Source organism: Boleophthalmus pectinirostris, unplaced genomic scaffold, assembly GCF_026225935.1.
Source record: "Boleophthalmus pectinirostris isolate CB_2022bp ecotype Guang Dong unplaced genomic scaffold, ASM2622593v1 HiC_scaffold_7, whole genome shotgun sequence".
NCBI classification, from domain to species: Eukaryota; Metazoa; Chordata; class Actinopteri; order Gobiiformes; family Gobiidae; genus Boleophthalmus; species Boleophthalmus pectinirostris.
In genome coordinates this window covers 40,066,098-40,083,049 of record NW_026571473.1, presented here as the reverse complement: position 1 = coordinate 40,083,049, position 16,952 = coordinate 40,066,098, and the positions used below count along the sequence as shown (strand labels likewise).

At 42.1% G+C, this 16,952-nt stretch overlaps 2 long non-coding RNA genes and 1 pseudogene across 3 annotated transcripts; 2 read left to right on the top strand and 1 right to left on the bottom strand.

The window, feature by feature from the left end:
• Positions 1–2,317: 2,317 nt before the first annotated feature.
• Positions 2,318–3,761, bottom strand: LOC110174068 (zinc-binding protein A33-like; annotated as a pseudogene).
• A 2,485-nt stretch (positions 3,762–6,246) lies between these two features.
• Positions 6,247–7,894, top strand: LOC110161792 (uncharacterized). Its single transcript, XR_008633562.1, has 3 exons — positions 6,247–6,521; positions 7,220–7,369; positions 7,758–7,894. It is a non-coding gene; the product is annotated as an uncharacterized LOC110161792 (long non-coding RNA).
• Positions 7,895–8,919: 1,025 nt separating this feature from the next.
• LOC110162460 (uncharacterized) lies at positions 8,920–11,037 on the top strand. Of its 2 annotated transcripts, XR_008633559.1 has the most exons (4): positions 8,920–9,197; positions 9,884–10,033; positions 10,426–10,585; positions 10,623–11,037. It is a non-coding gene; the product is annotated as an uncharacterized LOC110162460 (long non-coding RNA). The 2 variants fall into 2 exon arrangements; XR_008633558.1 differs by having other exon boundaries at positions 8,921–9,197; positions 10,426–11,037.
• Positions 11,038–16,952: the final 5,915 nt, after the last annotated feature.

Sequence of the window (16,952 nt, the reverse complement as noted above, 5' to 3'; positions counted from 1 at the left end):
AACCTCAGCACAAACTTTATACACTTTTGTCCGACAGGATCGACAGGTGCAACACTTTTTACTTCCTTCTTAAAACTTGTTGCTGTTGTCGTCCTTTTGTTATTTTCCTCCTTCTTTATGTAACGAACTGAAGATTCATTTATTCTGTAATGGAGCCGACAACACAGAGTCCTGCACCTGCCAGGACAGGACCGCACCTGCCCGTTAACCCGAGATTATATCAAACTTTTGCGCTGCCCACACCACGGACTGAACCAAGACTAAACCAGGACTAAACCAAGACTGATCCCAGGATTGAACTAGGACTAAAACAGGACTAAACCAGAACTGAACCAGGACTCACTGTGGGGACGAGCTCGGTGGTGCCTGCCCAGAGCTCTGCACCTCATGAAGGTAAACACAGCCATTGCCCGATCGCGCTTTGCGGACAAACTGCTCGGCGTTTTCTCTCTTAAATCCAAAATTAGTCCTGGTTTAGACCTGGTTTAGTCCTGACCCACCTGTGTGTAAAAAAAAACAACAAAACATGCAAAATTGACACAAAAGAAAAAAAAAAAAAGAAAAAAAAAAGGAAAAAAGAGCTCAATGTCGAGGCCCCACCTCCCACCTCCAGTAAGGTGTCCGGGTTTTCACAAATGGAAATATGGTCACCCTATGTTAATGATCTGGCCAAGTTTCATGTTTGTACCATAAAAGTGAACAACTGGGCACTTTTTTGGTCCTTAACAGCTCCTCTAGCAGTGAAAGAAAAATAAAAATAAAAAAAACTCTGGTAAAAGAAAAGTAGACAAGACAAGTTTATTTGTAAAGCACAATTCGTACACAAAGTAATTCAAAGTGCTTTACAGAACAAGAAATACATTAAAATCACAAATAAAAACAAATAAAAACAAAAATAATCATAAAGATTAAAATAAAAAGAGACATCAATTAGCGATGTAATGTAGCCAGTCCATTACTTGGGCCTAGGGCTAATTAAAAGGTAAAATGAGGAACTGAAACAAAGTTTAAGAAATGTTTATTGAAAATTTATGTGCAGATTGAAGTTACCTGTAAAAGAAAAGGGAAAAGTAAAAGTGCATTTAAATTGAAGTAATTGTACTTACCCTCTGGTGTGGTCTGCCTCAGGTGCTCCGGCCAAAAGAGTCCCCGGGGAGCCAGAGCACCTTAAGAAGGTTCCGGGGCAGCCAACCATCGTGTTTGGAGGAGGGAGCACACATTTTTAACTGGTTCTATTTAGTATTTTAAAACATTTGAACACTGCTAATTTAAATAAAGATATATATATTTTTGTAATGTATGAATTTGGATGTTGTTTGGGCACTGTTAGATAGTTAGTTTTTAGATATTAAATGTACAAATGATTGGTGCTTACCTGATCGTTAAAGTGGGCTCACCCAATTAGTACAGGGCCTTTAAAATAAGCCAGCCTCACATTGTTCAGGGAAGGTGCTGTGTGAGCGCAGGTACTGCCATGCCTGTTTTATTTTTTGGAACTTTTGTAAATAGTTTTTTTGTCTTGTTGGGAATAAATGCACTGGGATCTGCACAGAAAACTGGCTCAACTTGACTCTGTTCCTCTTCAAACCGCCAAGGTTGCCACCAGGCTATTACAAGAGAGAAGAGTAAAAAGAGAAAAAGAGTAAAAGTATCACATGAAAATCTAAAAGTAAAAGGATTATAACACTCGTCTACAAATGTAATAAATGTGCTACAGGAAAATTTTAAGATTCAAATGTCGTGGCTGTTTTTATTTGTATGTTTGGTTTTTCTTTTTATAAATGTGCTAAAATTAAACCCTCAAATTTCAGCAGGTCACAAACAAAATAAAATTGTTTTACTGTTCAGCTCTGTTCAAAATTGTAAAAAAAAGAAAAAAAAAAAAGAAATTACAGATACCTGCTCTCAAACGTAGTGAACGTAAAAAGTATCCACATCCAAAGTACAGATACCTCAAATTTATACTTAAGTACAGTACTTTACTACTTTTACTTCAGTTCTACTTAAAGAATAATTGTTCTTTAAAAAGAATTCAGCAGCAGAAACATCACTTTAAAAAAGAACAGGGTCATTTCTATTTAGATTAAAATAAATTATTTCAACAATAACTGTTTACATCACATTTTGTTCTGATAAAATGTCCCATTCTGTTTTTTTTTTTTTTTTTTTTTTTGTTTTTTTATGGTTGAAAATGTAAATTACAGTTTGTAAAATTATCTTATGACACACAAATGTTTTATAAAAAATAATATCATAACAATGTTTAAAAAAAATAAAACAGTTTATAAATGCTTTACTGAGCTTCACTGGAAAATATTTAAATTTCTTTGGTTTTAGCGTCACCAGATTCACCAACAAAGAAATAAGGAAACATTTTCTCTGTGAATCTGTGTTTGTGAGAGCAGATCAGAGACATGTCACCAGCGTCAAAGAAAAACACTTTCCCTTCATCACAGTCCAGTCGAACTCGGATCCTCTGAGGTCTCCTCTTCAGGGACAGAGATTTACCAACAAAACCATCAATGTATTTTCCATCATTAAGAGCTAAACACCAGACTCCATTTTCTGGAAAATGTTTTTTCTCTCCCTTCCTGTCGACAGATTCTTTACCCAAACCAATGTTCCATCTCAGATGATCTCCCACCTCCACGTCCCACTGGTGAGAGCCAGAGCTGAAGCCCTCACTGCCCAGAACAAAGGCATATTTACAGAATCTCTCTGGATTTTCAGGGACCTGTTGTTCAGTGTCTTGACATCTCACCCCCCTCAGATCCTCAGACAGATGGATCCGTCTGCCTGCAGTGTTTGGGTCCAGAGTGACTGGACTGTAGCTCACCAGGGCTCTCATCTTGTTCCAGGCGTTGAAGGCCACGTTGGCCAGGACTTTGGCCTGGTTTATCAGGAGTCCTGGTCCCAGCTGTGGGCTGTGCTGTGAGAGCAGAGTCTGTGTGTCTTTGTGAGTGTGTCTGTACTGTGTGAGAAAGTCCACGCTCTGTCTCTGCAGTAGATCTTCCACAGTCTGGAGGTTCTGCTCCATAGTACACAGCTCCTCCCTGATCTGCTGTAGCTGTGCTTCTATGGCCTGGGCCTGTCTGCTCTGCTCCTGTCTCAGAGCTCTGAGCACAGACTCCTCCTCCTGTTGGAGGAACCGGTGTAACCGCTCAAACTCCGCCCTGATGTGGCGTTCACAGAGCTCCACCTGCGCGTGTGCCAGCCAGCTCCTGTATTTGCTCACACTGAGTGTGTGCGTGTGAGGCCTGCTCTCTCCTCTGGGACAGAGACTGCTGCTGTGAGCGCAGCTGCTCCTTCACTTCACTCACAGCTGAGTCCACAGACACCACCTTATGCCCCGAGTGAAGAGAGAACTCACACACAGGGCACAGAGGGCGCCTCTCGTCCAGGCAGAACAGAGGAGTCTGCTCTGGGTGTGAGGAGCACACCACAGGCCTCTCTCCTCCTGGAGCCTGCTCCTTCTGTGTAAAGGACAGAGTCAGTTCCTTCAGAGCAAAGTTCACATCTAGATGTTCTTTTGAGGACTTCCTGCGACACACGGGGCAGGTCCTGGTGCTGTTCTGGTCCCAGTAGTTGTGTAGACAGACGGAGCAGAAGCTGTGGTGACAGCCCAGAGACACTGGCTCTTTAAAGGTCTCCAGACAAACAGGACAGGTCAGAAAGTCCTCCACTGCAGAGATCTTCTCCATTTGAACCAAAGAGTCCAGACTCACACGGCTGTGTCCTCTGTGTCCGACGCCCTGACAAACACTGACTGAACTTTACTCTTTACTCTGAATGAATCACTCACACCTGAGAGGAACAGCAGCAGCAGCAGGGGGCGCTGTTGCTCCATTTTACACCTTTACTGTCTTTAGTCTGTTTGTCATCGAGGTCATGTGACTGCTTCTGGGTTTAGAAGTAAAGAGTTCAAAATAAACCACACTGTGTCTTTAATGAACATGTTTTAATCCAAACGCACAAAGAGATTTACTCTTTACAAAATGTGAAAAAAAAACAACATTATTCATTCTACCACACGAATAATGTTTTTTTTTTCATGTGACACATAAGGTCCTGAGTTTAATTCATGTTTTTTTCTGTTGAGCCAAATCAATCTGTTTTGTGTATTTTAGTCTCGCTGTTAAAGACTCATTTGTGTTTATGTAAATATAATTTTAAAGAGTCCTAACCGTCTAGATTGGTGAGTTATACTTTTAACCTTTATCCTCTTGTGTGATTGTGTTTGTGTAATTGTGATATTAACTGCAGTGTGTTTACAGGCTCAGTGCTGCTGCCGTTTTATGAGTTTATTTGAGTTAATCTCATTTGTTTTCCACATGTAGCTTGTCTCCTTCAGCCCAGCTTTAGGGTTTGTTTTATTCAACCTGTAAATAAAAGCTCCTGTCCCCACACACTGACTGACTCTGTGTGTTATTAAAACTCACCTGTCGACCCTGTAAGTGTTACATTTAGTCCCAAAAAAGAAAAGAAACAGAAATTCAGACTAAAACATGAGAACAGATAAAGAGAAGGGTTCAGTGCAGAAAAGAACAAACCTGCATTAAGATGAAGTGCGAGTTGTAAAGCAAAGTGAACAGCTGAAGGGTCTGCGTCCTTTGTGACTGGGGCAGTTTTTGTTCAATCTAAATCAGCGGCTCTTTTTCCCTCCGTTAATAAAAGTCCAAAAGTTTAAAAAAAGTCTTTTGAATACAGGTTTGGACAGGTTCTTGCTCTGGCCTTAGTTTGTGTTTTGAGGTGAGTTTATATCTTGAAATCAGAAGTTTAGCTCCGTGTAACTTCAGTGAACCAGATCCCAGACACGAGAGTCTCTGTCATGTTCCAATCTCCAGAACGACAACAGCAAGTTTCAGGTTTTTATTTTGACGGGCATGTTTTTCTTCACACTTGTTTGACGTGTTTGAGGTGAACTGTGCCTCGCCTCCACGATCAGTGAGAGGACGAGGAGAAAAACGCCTGGAATGAAGTCAGACGCTCCACAAGAATGAACCCAAACCTGAAAATGATTCAACACGGCACAGAGCTCATGTATTTACTGTTCATTAGAGAAAAAATGAAAAATGTGGAAGAAGCTCCTGTGTGAATCAGCTCGTCTCAGACTGTCATGAATGATAAAGAGGTTTTTAATGTCTGTAGAGCTCCGGGAGCTGACGTCATACTGCTCGTCTCGTCACACTAGGTGTCGCCATTTTGGCAGTAATCGACAGATCGACAGACTCACGGTGGTGGAGGAGGCTAAACATGGTTGATAACTGTTGTGCACCAGGTTGTTGTGCACCAGGTTGTTGTGCACCAGGTTGTTGTGCACCAGGTTGTTGTGCACCAGGTTGTTGTGCACCTCTGTCTGAAACGACGCGCTGTACGACTCCAGTGTGATAACAGATTGAGTGCATATACATGCACATCAATAACCCGGTTATTAGCCATATCCCGGTTATGTCAGTATTCGTGTTACTGTGTTTACATGTTCACTGAGAAACCGGGACACTCATATCCGCGTGTACATGATCAAATGGAGTATCCCGGTTTCTTGACATAATCTTACAAATGCACAGGCGCAAAAATTAACTTAAATCAATTTCATAAAGCAGGAAAAATACAAACCGTGAGCTCCTTTAGCATAAGAAGCTAAGGAGCTACGAGATCTCCCACAATCCACTGTGCAGATTCTTCATTCAAATCTTCTGCATAAATAAACTCAACTTTACAACATATAAACCATAAACACTATAGACACATCAGCCCGTTTGATCAGATCATTCAGCTCTGATCACATTTGTTTACGTTTTACAGAAACGAAACTTAAGACCGTTTGGCTAATTAGCATAAACTGTTAGCGGCGATAAAAACAACTCGCTCGTTGCGCCGCTGATGCGATCAGTTTCTTTTGCACTAAATGACACGACTCTGTGGATTATGTGTGTTATTTCTGTGACAGAAGAGGTGCTGATGATGGTAAGTGTGTGGCCACTGGAAGACGGCCCCACTTCACTCCTTAGGGCTGAGCCCAGCCGGGCCCCGTGGGGAAAGACCCCTGAGTTTGTCTGAGTTTGTCTGAGTTTGACTGAATTTGACTGAGTTTGTCTGAGTTTGTCTGAGTTTGACTGAGTTTGTCTGAGTTTGACTGAATTTGACTGAGTTTGTCTGAGTTTGTCTGAGTTTGTCTGAGTTTGACTGAGTTTGTCTGAGTTTGACTGAATTTGACTGAGTTTGTCTGAGTTTGACTGAGGCTGTGTCCCAATTCGAGGGCTGCAGCCTCCGAAGGCTGGTTTTAAGGCCGCATACGTCACTTCCGGTGAAAGAAGGCCTGTCCCATTTCATTTTTATGTCATGCAGCCTTCAAATGCAGCCCTAAAACCGGCCTCGTTTCCATGGAAATGGGGCCGCGAACGGAGGACACATCCGAGTATCCTTCGCAGCCTTCAGTATCCCAGCATGCACCGCGCGGCGGCAGTCAGATGTTCGAAAACACGGAGCAAAAAGCCGGTCCCGAGAGCGGAGAAAAACATGTGAGTAACACTTTTAACTTTAGGAAATCATTACTAACACAACTGTAAACGTAAAATACGACCATAAGTCCCACAAAACTGTCAAATAAGTTTGTTTTTAACTGCGTGAACCGCGGAGTTTTGAGCTAAAGTTTGCCTAGTAATGTGCAGCTAATGCGATGAAAAGTCCACTCAAACTTTCATATTTGGACACATTTCCATCAAACACTCATCATGTTTTTACTGTTAGGGGAAAAGAAGCTCACAGAGTGATTTAAAGAAGCTACGAGGAGAAAACTCCACGTTTTCACGGACAGTGTAAACATGTAAACAGTTGGTCAGTGTAGCTCGGAGTTAAGATGAAAACACACATTATTTCATACATTCAGCTGAAAAAAGACTCAGTCTGACTCTATCAAAAGCTCATATTTACTTATAAATCACATAATATATGCCTCCAACGTGTGCATTTCATTCAGGGAATACATTATCTGCTTTTAACAATCCGTGCATGTTTGTAAAGTGAAGAGTATATAATATCCTGCCTGGACAGGTCAGATTTATGATGGACATGAGGCTCGTTTAACAGATTTGTGCAGACACTGGTGTAGATACGACCTGGTGTAGATACGACCTGACTGTGTCTGTTAGGTCTGTCACATCTAATGTTATAACAATGAGAAATCTGTTTTACATGAATTTTCTTTTCTCATCTGCAGCCTCCTGTATGAGGACACGACACACTGCAGGGGCCACAGAACTGTTGGCTGACAAGATGCTTGTGATTCATAAAATGGGTCAAATGCAGATGACAAAGTAAAGCCAACACTGAGCTGGAGGTGCTGACCCAGACTCCTGCCAACGATTAGGTATGGGGCATGTTACATTGAAAATTGTACTAATAAGAGCTGCAAATGAATCATGCTCATGTTGAAATTATGATTTAAATTGTGAAAATATGCATTTCTCAAATGTGTGGGATTCCTCTATTCATTTAGCTGTTTCAGATATAAACTGCCTTTGAATCTGAATGTACATCAAAGTTTAAGTTCAACGTTAAAATAGTTTATTGTCAATTCTTCATACAAAAAACATATAAAGAATCGAAATTGTTTTTCTCACTCCCTTGCGTATAAATAAAATAATATAAAATGTAAATAGTGCGGAGGGAGTCCAGGTGTTCTTTGGGGCTGCATGCTCTTTGAAACTTACTTTCCTCTAATAGTTTTTGTGTTCTTAATGTGTGTGTCATTACAGGTTTTCACTCTACAGGACAGAACTTTGAATCAATCAGACGCAACAACCATTCTGCTCTTCCTCCTCCAGAAGACGAGAGACACATCACACTGAGTGGTCCAAGTCCACTGTCCATGTCTCCACTGTCCATGTCTCCATGTCCATGTCCACTGTCCATGTCTCACTGTCCATGTCTCCACTGTCCATGTCTCCACTGTCCATGTCCAGAGTCTCTGAGGAGCAGGTCCAGAGTCTCATATGATCTGAACAAGTGTGTGAGACAGAAATGAAAACATCTGCTCATAAGTTTTTCTGAATGTTTTTCAGCCTGTACTGACATTTGATTTATGGCGAAATGTGCCATTTATTTGGTGTCTCTTTTGATAGTAACTAATTACATGTACTATAAGAATGTACTATTGTACTGCAGATAAGCTGTGGTATTCCACATGATCATATCTGGCAAAGATAATTTGTTCATTTTTGATTGTCACTTGCTTCAGCAAAAAGGGAACACAATGAGATTTACTGACATACAGCTGTTTGTACTAACCTGTTAATGCAGTGTGTGTGTAATGGGTTTAATATTTGACTTCATATTATGATAAAGTATTTCCAGAAGTTCCTTGGATTGTTTAATAAATCATCTTTTCTCAGGAGAGATGTCTTTCTTTCTTTACAAACTGACTGTATAAATGTAATCCCTGGTCAATATAAAAATCCTTAATAATGATAATATTTAGTAATGCATATCTCATCACAGTTTTTTTTATTTTAAGATAATTTAGTCTATTTAAAATGTATCCCTTAAATATAGCCGTTTTGTTTTGCAAAAGTTAAACATACATTTTCGGTTTTGGCCATAAGATTTGGATGCGAATTATTAAAATAATTTGGTCACAAAATCCGACAGTTTGATGACCTGTGCGTCTTTTTACTGATCCGTGTGCGTAATCTGCGCGGAGCGTATTAGCATTAGCATTAGCGCTAGCAGCGTCCCTCGGTTGCTAGGCGACAGGGGAGCGGCTCCGAGGTCTAGACTGTCCCATTTCCGCAACGGCCTGGCGGTCCGCGGAGGCCAGTTCAAGGGCTGCAGCCTTCGCGGCCGACGAAGGACCCAGCCTTCACAGCCTTCGGAGGCTGCAGCCCTCGAATTGGGACACAGCCTGAGTTTGACTGAGGCTGTGTCCCAATTCGAGGGCTGCAGCCTCCGAAGGCTGGTTTTAAGGCCGCATACGTCACTTCCGGTGAAAGAAGGCCTGTCCCATTTCATTTTTATGTCATGCAGCCTTCAAATGCAGCCCTAAAACCGGCCTCGTTTCCATGGAAATGGGGCCGCGAACGGAGGACACATCCGAGTATCCTTCGCAGCCTTCAGTATCCCAGCATGCACCGCGCGGCGGCAGTCAGATGTTCGAAAACACGGAGCAAAAAGCCGGTCCCGAGAGCGGAGAAAAACATGTGAGTAACACTTTTAACTTTAGGAAATCATTACTAACACAACTGTAAACGTAAAATACGACCATAAGTCCCACAAAACTGTCAAATAAGTTTGTTTTTAACTGCGTGAACCGCGGAGTTTTGAGCTAAAGTTTGCCTAGTAATGTGCAGCTAATGCGATGAAAATTGAAAAGTCCGCTCAAACTTTCATATTTGGACACATTTCCATCAAACACTCATCATGTTTTTACTGTTGGGGGAAAAGAAGCACACAGAGTGATTTAAAGAAGCAACGAGGAGAAAACTCCACGTTTTCACGGACAGTGTAAACATGTAAACAGTTGGTCAGTGTAGCTCGGAGTTAAGATGAAAACACACATTATTTCATACATTCAACTGAAAAAAGACTCAGTCTGACTCTATCAAAGCTCATATTTACTTGTAAATCACATAATATAAGCCTCCAACGTGTGCATTTCATTCAGGGAATACATTATCTGCTTTTAACAATCCGTGCATGTTTGTAAAGTGAAGAGTATATAATATCCTGCCTGGACAGGTCAGATTTATGATGGACATGAGGCTCGTTTAACAGATTTGTGCAGACACTGGTGTAGATATGACCCAACTGTCTGTTTGGTCTGTCACATCTAATGTTATAACAATGAGAAATCTGTTTTACATTAATTTTCTTTTCTCATCTGCAGCCTCCTGTATGAGGACACGGCACACTGCAGGGGCCACAGAACTGTTGGCTGACAAGATGCTTGTGATTCATAAAATGGGTCAAATGCAGATGACAAAGTAAAGCCAACACTGAGCTGGAGGTGCTGACCCAGACTCCTGCCAACGATTAGGTATGGGGCATGTTACATTGAAAATTGTACTAATAAAAAGAGCTGCAAATGAATCATGCTTATGTTGAAATTATTATTTAAATTGTGAAAATATGTATTTCTCAAATGTGTGGGATTCCTCTATTCATTTAGCTGTTTCAGATATAAACTGCCTTTGAATCTGAATGTACATCAAAGTTTAAGTTCAACGTTAAAATAGTTTATTGTCAATTCTTCATACGAAAAACATATAAAGAATCGAAATTGTTTTTCTCACTTCCTTGTGTATAAATAAATAATAATAAATGTAAATAGTGCGGAGGGAGTCCAGGTGTTCTTTGGGGCTCCATGCTCTGTGAAACTTATTTTCCTCTAATAGTTTTGTAGTGTTCTTAATGTGTGTGTCATTACAGGTTTTCACTCTGCAGGACAGAACTTTGAATCAATCAGACGCAACAACCATTCTGCTCTTCCTCCTCCAGAAGACGAGAGACACATCAGACTGAGTGGTCCAAGTCCACTGTCCATGTCTCCAATGTCCATGTCTCCAATGTCCATGTCTCCACTGTCCATGTCTCCAATGTCCATGTCCAGAGTCTCTGAGGAGGAGGTCCAGAGTCTCATATGATCTGAACAAGTGTGTGAGACAGAAATGAAAACATCTGCTCATAAGTGTTTCTGAATGTTTTTCAGCCTGTACTGACATTTGATTTATGGTGAAATGTGCCATTTATTTGGTGTCTCTTTTGATAGTAACTAATTACATGTACTATAAGAATGTACTATTGTACTGCAGATAAGCTGTGGTATTCCACATGATCATATCTGGCAAAGATAATTTGTTCATTTTTGATTGTCACTTGCTTCAGCAAAAAGGGAACACAATGAGATTTACTGACATACAGCTGTTTGTACTAACCTGTTAATGCAGTGTGTGTGTAATGGGTTTAATATTTGACTTCATATTATGATAAAGTATTTCCAGACGTTCCTTGGATTGTTTAATAAATCATCTTTTCTCAGGAGAGATGTCTTTCTTTCTTTACAAACTGACTGTATAAATGTAATCCCTGGTCAATATAAAAATCCTTAATAATGATAATATTTAGTAATACATATCTCATCACAGTTTTGTTTTAAGTTTAAGATAATTTAGTCTATTTAAAATGTATCCCTTAAATATAGCCGTTTTGTTTTGCAAAAGTTAAACATACATTTTCGGTTTTGGCCATAAGATTTGGATGCGAATTATTAAAATAATTTGGTCACAAAATCCGACAGTTTGATGACCTGTGCGTATTCTTTTTACTGATCCGTGTGCGGAATCTGCGCGGAGCGTGTTAGCATTAGCATTAGCGCTAGCAGCGTCCCTCGGTTGCTAGGCGACAGGGGAGCGGCTCCGAGGTCTAGACTGTCCCATTTCCGCAACGGCCTGGCGGTCCGCGGAGGCCAGTTCAAGGGCTGCAGCCTTCGCGGCCGACGAAGGACCCAGCCTTCGCAGCCTTCGGAGGCTGCAGCCCTTTGAATTGAGACACAGCCTGAGTTTGTCTGAGTTTAACTTCTTTGGAGTGAATGTTTTTAAAGTTATTCATTAAAGTGTGTGTGGTCGCCCCCTAGAGCCTCGGAGCTGCTGTGACGTCTTCTTCAGTTTTTTTTGTCATTTAATATTTATTAAGTATTTTATACAATAACAAAACAGGCACAGTCTGCAAGGAATTTAACATACAATCAGATGGAAAAATATGTATTAAATATATACACATGTACATATACACCCATATTGTTACGGGCCCCGGCCCTGTGATATTTGTTTAAAGTGCTCCCGTTCTTCTTTAATTGCTTTTGTCTACGCATGATGCTCCCGGTCCGCGAGCCCTGGACCCGGATGCGCGGGAGTACCCGACGTGGGACGGAGGCTGGCGTCGCAGCGCGTCAGCGATTGGCCGTTCATCCCTGCGCTTCCACCAATCCGCGGATGACACCTGTGATAGCGGGAGATTGAAAAGGGACCATCTTCCGCCTGCTCGAGGCCGCTGGATCACTGCGGCCAGCTCGCCACTTTTGTTTGATGTTGGGTTGTCTCTTTGTGTTATATTGCCGGCTTTTGCCTCGTTTAGTTCGTTGAGACCCCTTTGTTTTTGTTCGCAGTACATCTTGAGTAGATTTGGTACCTTGTATCTAGTTAGGGCTCTTTAGTTTATTAGATTATTTTGTTTAACTATTTATTTTTCACCTTAATTGCCTGTTTTTGTCTTCCCTTACACTGTAAATAATAAATGCACAATTTTTAGTTAAACCTTTAACATCCTGGTTTTCTCCCCTAGCAAAGGGGGACGTAACAATATATACACATGTACACATCACTCATACATGTGCCCCTGGAATGTTGTTGTTTTACATATTTACATATTGTGGTACGTAGCTGGAGCAGCGCTGACTTAACTAAACCTCACTGTGATATTTAGACCATTTAGCTCGTTTTGCATCATAAACATCATCTTGAAGCCTGAGCATGTATGTCAGACGTTCCATTTGATGAGTTTCTTCAATCATTTTTAACCAGTCTTAACGTAGGTGGATCTGGTTGAAGACATTTAGGTGTAATTGTCTTTTTTGCACAGGCACAAAGGATTTTGAATAAATATCCAGTGTTGGGAAGGTTACTTTTAAAATGTAATCCCCTACAGATTACAGATTACATACCCCAAAATGTAGTTTGTAACGTAATCCATTAAATTACTTAAAGTGAGTAACGTAATCTGATTACTTTGGATTACTTGATATTGTCATGCTTTTTTAAACGACATTAATGTAGCAACCACATCCTGAAAATTCTTGTTTGTTGTCTTCAAATTGTCTGAGTCCAAGTCTCCATGAATAAGCATCTGTAGAGAAACAAAGACCACGACATCTTAATATAAGAGGTTTTGTCTGTTAAAAGACAGTAACAAGATCAATCTTTCCTTCACCATATTAAAACATATTATTGATAGAGAAATTATTTTTGATATGAAATCACCTTAAATTATGTCAACCTACTGTTAGGTGTCATGTTGTTTGACCTGGTTTAGTCCTGGTTTAGTCCTGATTTTAGACTTGGTTTAGACCAGGTCTAGACCAGGTCTAGACCAGGTCAGGTCTAGACCTGGTCTAGACCAGGTCTTTAGTTCTGGTTTAGTCGTGGTTTAGTCCTAGTTTAAACCTGCTTCAGTCCTGCTTTAGTCCTGGTTTAGTCCTGGATTAGTCCTGGTTTAGTCCTGGTTTAGTCCTGGTTTAGTCCCGGTTTAGTCCTGGTTTAGTCCTGGTTTAGTCCTGGTTTAGTCTCGGTTTAGTCCTGGGTTAGTCCTGGTTTAGTCCTGGTGTTAGTTCTGGTTTAGACCTGGTTTAGACCTGGTTTAGTCCTGGATTAGTCCTGGTTTAGTCTCGGTTTAGTCCTGGTTTAGTCTCGGTTTAGTCCTGGTTTAGTCCTGGGTTAGTCCTGGTTTAGTCCTGGTGTTAGTTCTGGTTTAGAGGCGCACAGGAGGAAGCGCGGTTTACGCGAGAAAACACGGTCCACACGTGGCGCACGAGACGGCGGTGTCCGCGCTGTAACTACGGAAGGAGACGTGACCCGCGCGTTCTCAGGTTGATGACGATGATGAAGGTGTGTGTTTGTGTGTGTGTGTTTGTGTTTGTGTGTGTGTGTTTGTGTTTGTGTGTTTGTGTTTGTGTGTGTGTGTGTTTGTGTGTTTGTGTGTTTGTGTGTGTTTGTGTGTGTTTGTGTGTGTGTGTCCCCTCATGTGGCAGGTCACTATAGGACAGTAGTGCAGATATTATGAGTCTATGCAGGTTGTTTTCACCGGTGCCAGTAGCTCCTGTTTCACATTTAAATTGTAGGCGATTTTATATATATATATATATATATATATATGTATTTTATATATATATTTATCTCACATCGGGAGAAGAATTTCCAAGACACAAATGCGTTTTACCAATGCACTGCTGCTTCCACTGTGTGACTGACACCGCCAACTTTAACATGACGTTTCCATCGCTCTTACTGTCGCGTTCTGTTTGAGTTTCAGGCAATGAGTGAAATTACCGAAATAAAAAAATAAATAAATGGGATGTAGCACAAAATGTGAAAACAGGAAAATACCGCCTTGTAATCCACTTATTTCAGCAAAGTAACTGTAATCCAATTACCACTCATTGAAACAGTAACTGTAACGGAATACAGTTACTCATAATTTGTACTCTGATTACGTAACGGCGGTACATGTAATCCGTTACTCCCCAACACTGTAAATATCTGACTTTGTTTGGTAAATCAGGGACATTCCTCATGTAAAATGTGGTCACATTTTGATCACAGTTATTTGTCCAGTTGTTGATCCAACATGTGTCCAAAATGTTTTCAGTTTAACACCAGACCAAAATAAGTGTGTGGTGAGCCTCGTTATCTCCACAAGCCTCCAACCTGCAGACACGTTCGGGTTCCTTCTCATTTGTTGTTTCAGAGTTATAAAAACAACAAATTATGATTTTTCCAACTAAATTCTCGCCAATAAGCAGAACAAGAAGTTGAGTGAGCAGTTTCACACACGTTTTCTGTTGATATTTCTGTTTTCATTTCTTTCTCCCATCGTTTTTTAATCTACTCTCGCTCCTCATGGACTGAATGTAGAGTTTGATCGAAGATGTTTTTTGAGATATGGTTAAACTATTTCCGTATTTAATAGAAAATACGGAAAACCTGGTCTAAAACCAGGTCTAAACTAGGTCTAAAACAGGTCTAAACCAAGTCTGAACCAGGTCTACATATACAATATACATATACAATAATCAACATTTAACAAATTGCATATATACGAAGATATAAAGCAACACCTACAACAAAATCACAACAACTGGCCTGCAGAAAATGCAGCGCAGTGTTCGGCAGAAGGAGCTGAGTTTGCTCCTGCTCCTCTGTGGCGTCTCCAGGTGTCTCCGGATGGTGTCCATCGTGGTCTGTAAAACTCATCCTCGTTGATGAAGGCCTTGAATTTAACTAATTTCTTTGTGGAGCCTGTGCACAGGTCTTTGTACACGGCCTCCGCCACTTCCACGATGTTCTCTCTGTCAGGTCTCACCCTCACGTTCCATTCGGACATGTTTGACTGCAGCAGCTCAACCAGTTTGATGAACATGGAGCGCATTTCAAACATGTTTTTGGTCTGAAGCACGCGCTTGTTCACCTCATAAGCCAAGCCCCAGATATGTTTTGCCTCCCACTCACTCTGAGAATGTCCAGGAGAACGTTGGGGACTTGTGACAGTTGGGGTGTTCTGGTGCTGGTGCAGGGACAGAGAGCCGGCCACTTTGTGGATCTTATGAAGGGACCTTCTGACTGGATCTGTGTTTGAGGGCTGATGATCCAGCGTGTCGAGCCACTCGATCAGGCTGGTCATGAAGTCGAAGACTGTACTTCGGGCTTTCTGAGAAAATCTCCAGATTCCAAAATAGCTTTTGGGGCTCATGTGGTTGATCAGAACCTGAGCGAGGTCTCGGCTCACGTCTTTGTGATGCCTGTTGGAGATGTCCTGGGACAGTCTCTTATAGAAACTGCCCTCCTGGATGTCTGGAGACAGCTGGACCAGCTTCTTCAGAGGAGCAGAGGCGTCCTCCATAATCGTGTCCAGGTCAACAATGACTTGGCGCTCTCTGGCGAGTTTGATGACGTGTTGTCTGAAGTAGGTCTTAGCATGACACAGGGTGAGGAAAGACTGGACCCAGTGTAAAACTCCATAAAAAGATTTTTTGCTAAAGCAATCGGCAGGACTGGAGCCCTGGGAGCTGCCGTGGTGAGAGGAACCCATCTCATCACACTTGATGGTGATAATAGATTCCGCAGCCTCGTCACTGTAGGAGCTCACACTGTCCAACAGCTCCTGCTCCTCCTCTCTGCTGAGGCACGCAGATTTAGTGACCCTCAATGCTGCCTCCTCCAGGATCTTTTTCACCTGTTCAACTGCAGACCTGGTGCTGGAGGTGGGTGAGGTCTGTCCTGGGTCCTGATCTGGAACAGTCGAGGCCTTCTCCTCTGGTTCCACAGCACGATGTGGGTAACAGCAGAGGAGCCTGTTCAGAGTGATCTTTGAAGCTGTCTGCACACTCTCAAAAGTCCCAGTCTCAGTCTTAGTCTGACTCTGGTAACAAGGTGCACAGCTCTGAACCAGTTTCTCTTGAAGCCGCTGGACCCTCTCCTGCTCCTCCTGATCCAGAGAGGCTGAAGAGGCAGATGTGGGCTCCGGCAAAGATGTAGCACCACAGATCTGAGTCCTCTGTTCGGCTGGTGCTGAGTCTTCATCCTGTTCATCTACGGATGTCTGGGTTTCATGTGGGAGTAAGGGGTCGAGTGTTCTCCCACTGGGTGCAGTGCCAGGTCTCACGTTAAGCTGCAGGGGAGACCGAGTCCATGATGCACAGCGCTGCTGGTTTTCAGAGGTTGGTGTCACTCCCAACCCATTCCGTCTCAGTTCTCTTGCAACCTTGAAACGCTTGATTCTCTCGTCCATGTCCACAGGTTTTGGAGAGGCCTTCATCTCCTTCAGAGATGTAGTGCCCTCTTCAGCTGTGTCAGGAACAGGAGAAGGTAAAGTGTCCTGAGGTGTTGAGCGAACACGTGAGTTTAGTGTGTCCTGAGAAGTTGAGTGACCATTAGACGTTTCCTCTTCAGGGGAGAGTGTCTGATCACGCGGCCGACAGCAGCACATAAAGAATTTTCTGGCTGTGTTGGCGATCTTGTTGAGCCTGTGATTCGGCGTGGTGTAAAGTGGTACACTCTTGTTTACCACTAGTTTGTCCCCCTCGAAACTGATGCGGGACATGGCCGAGTTGACTCTGGAGGTCACCTCACTGCTCACCATCTCCACGACCTCGTCGATGGACTGAGTCTCTCCTGAGGTCCGGAAGC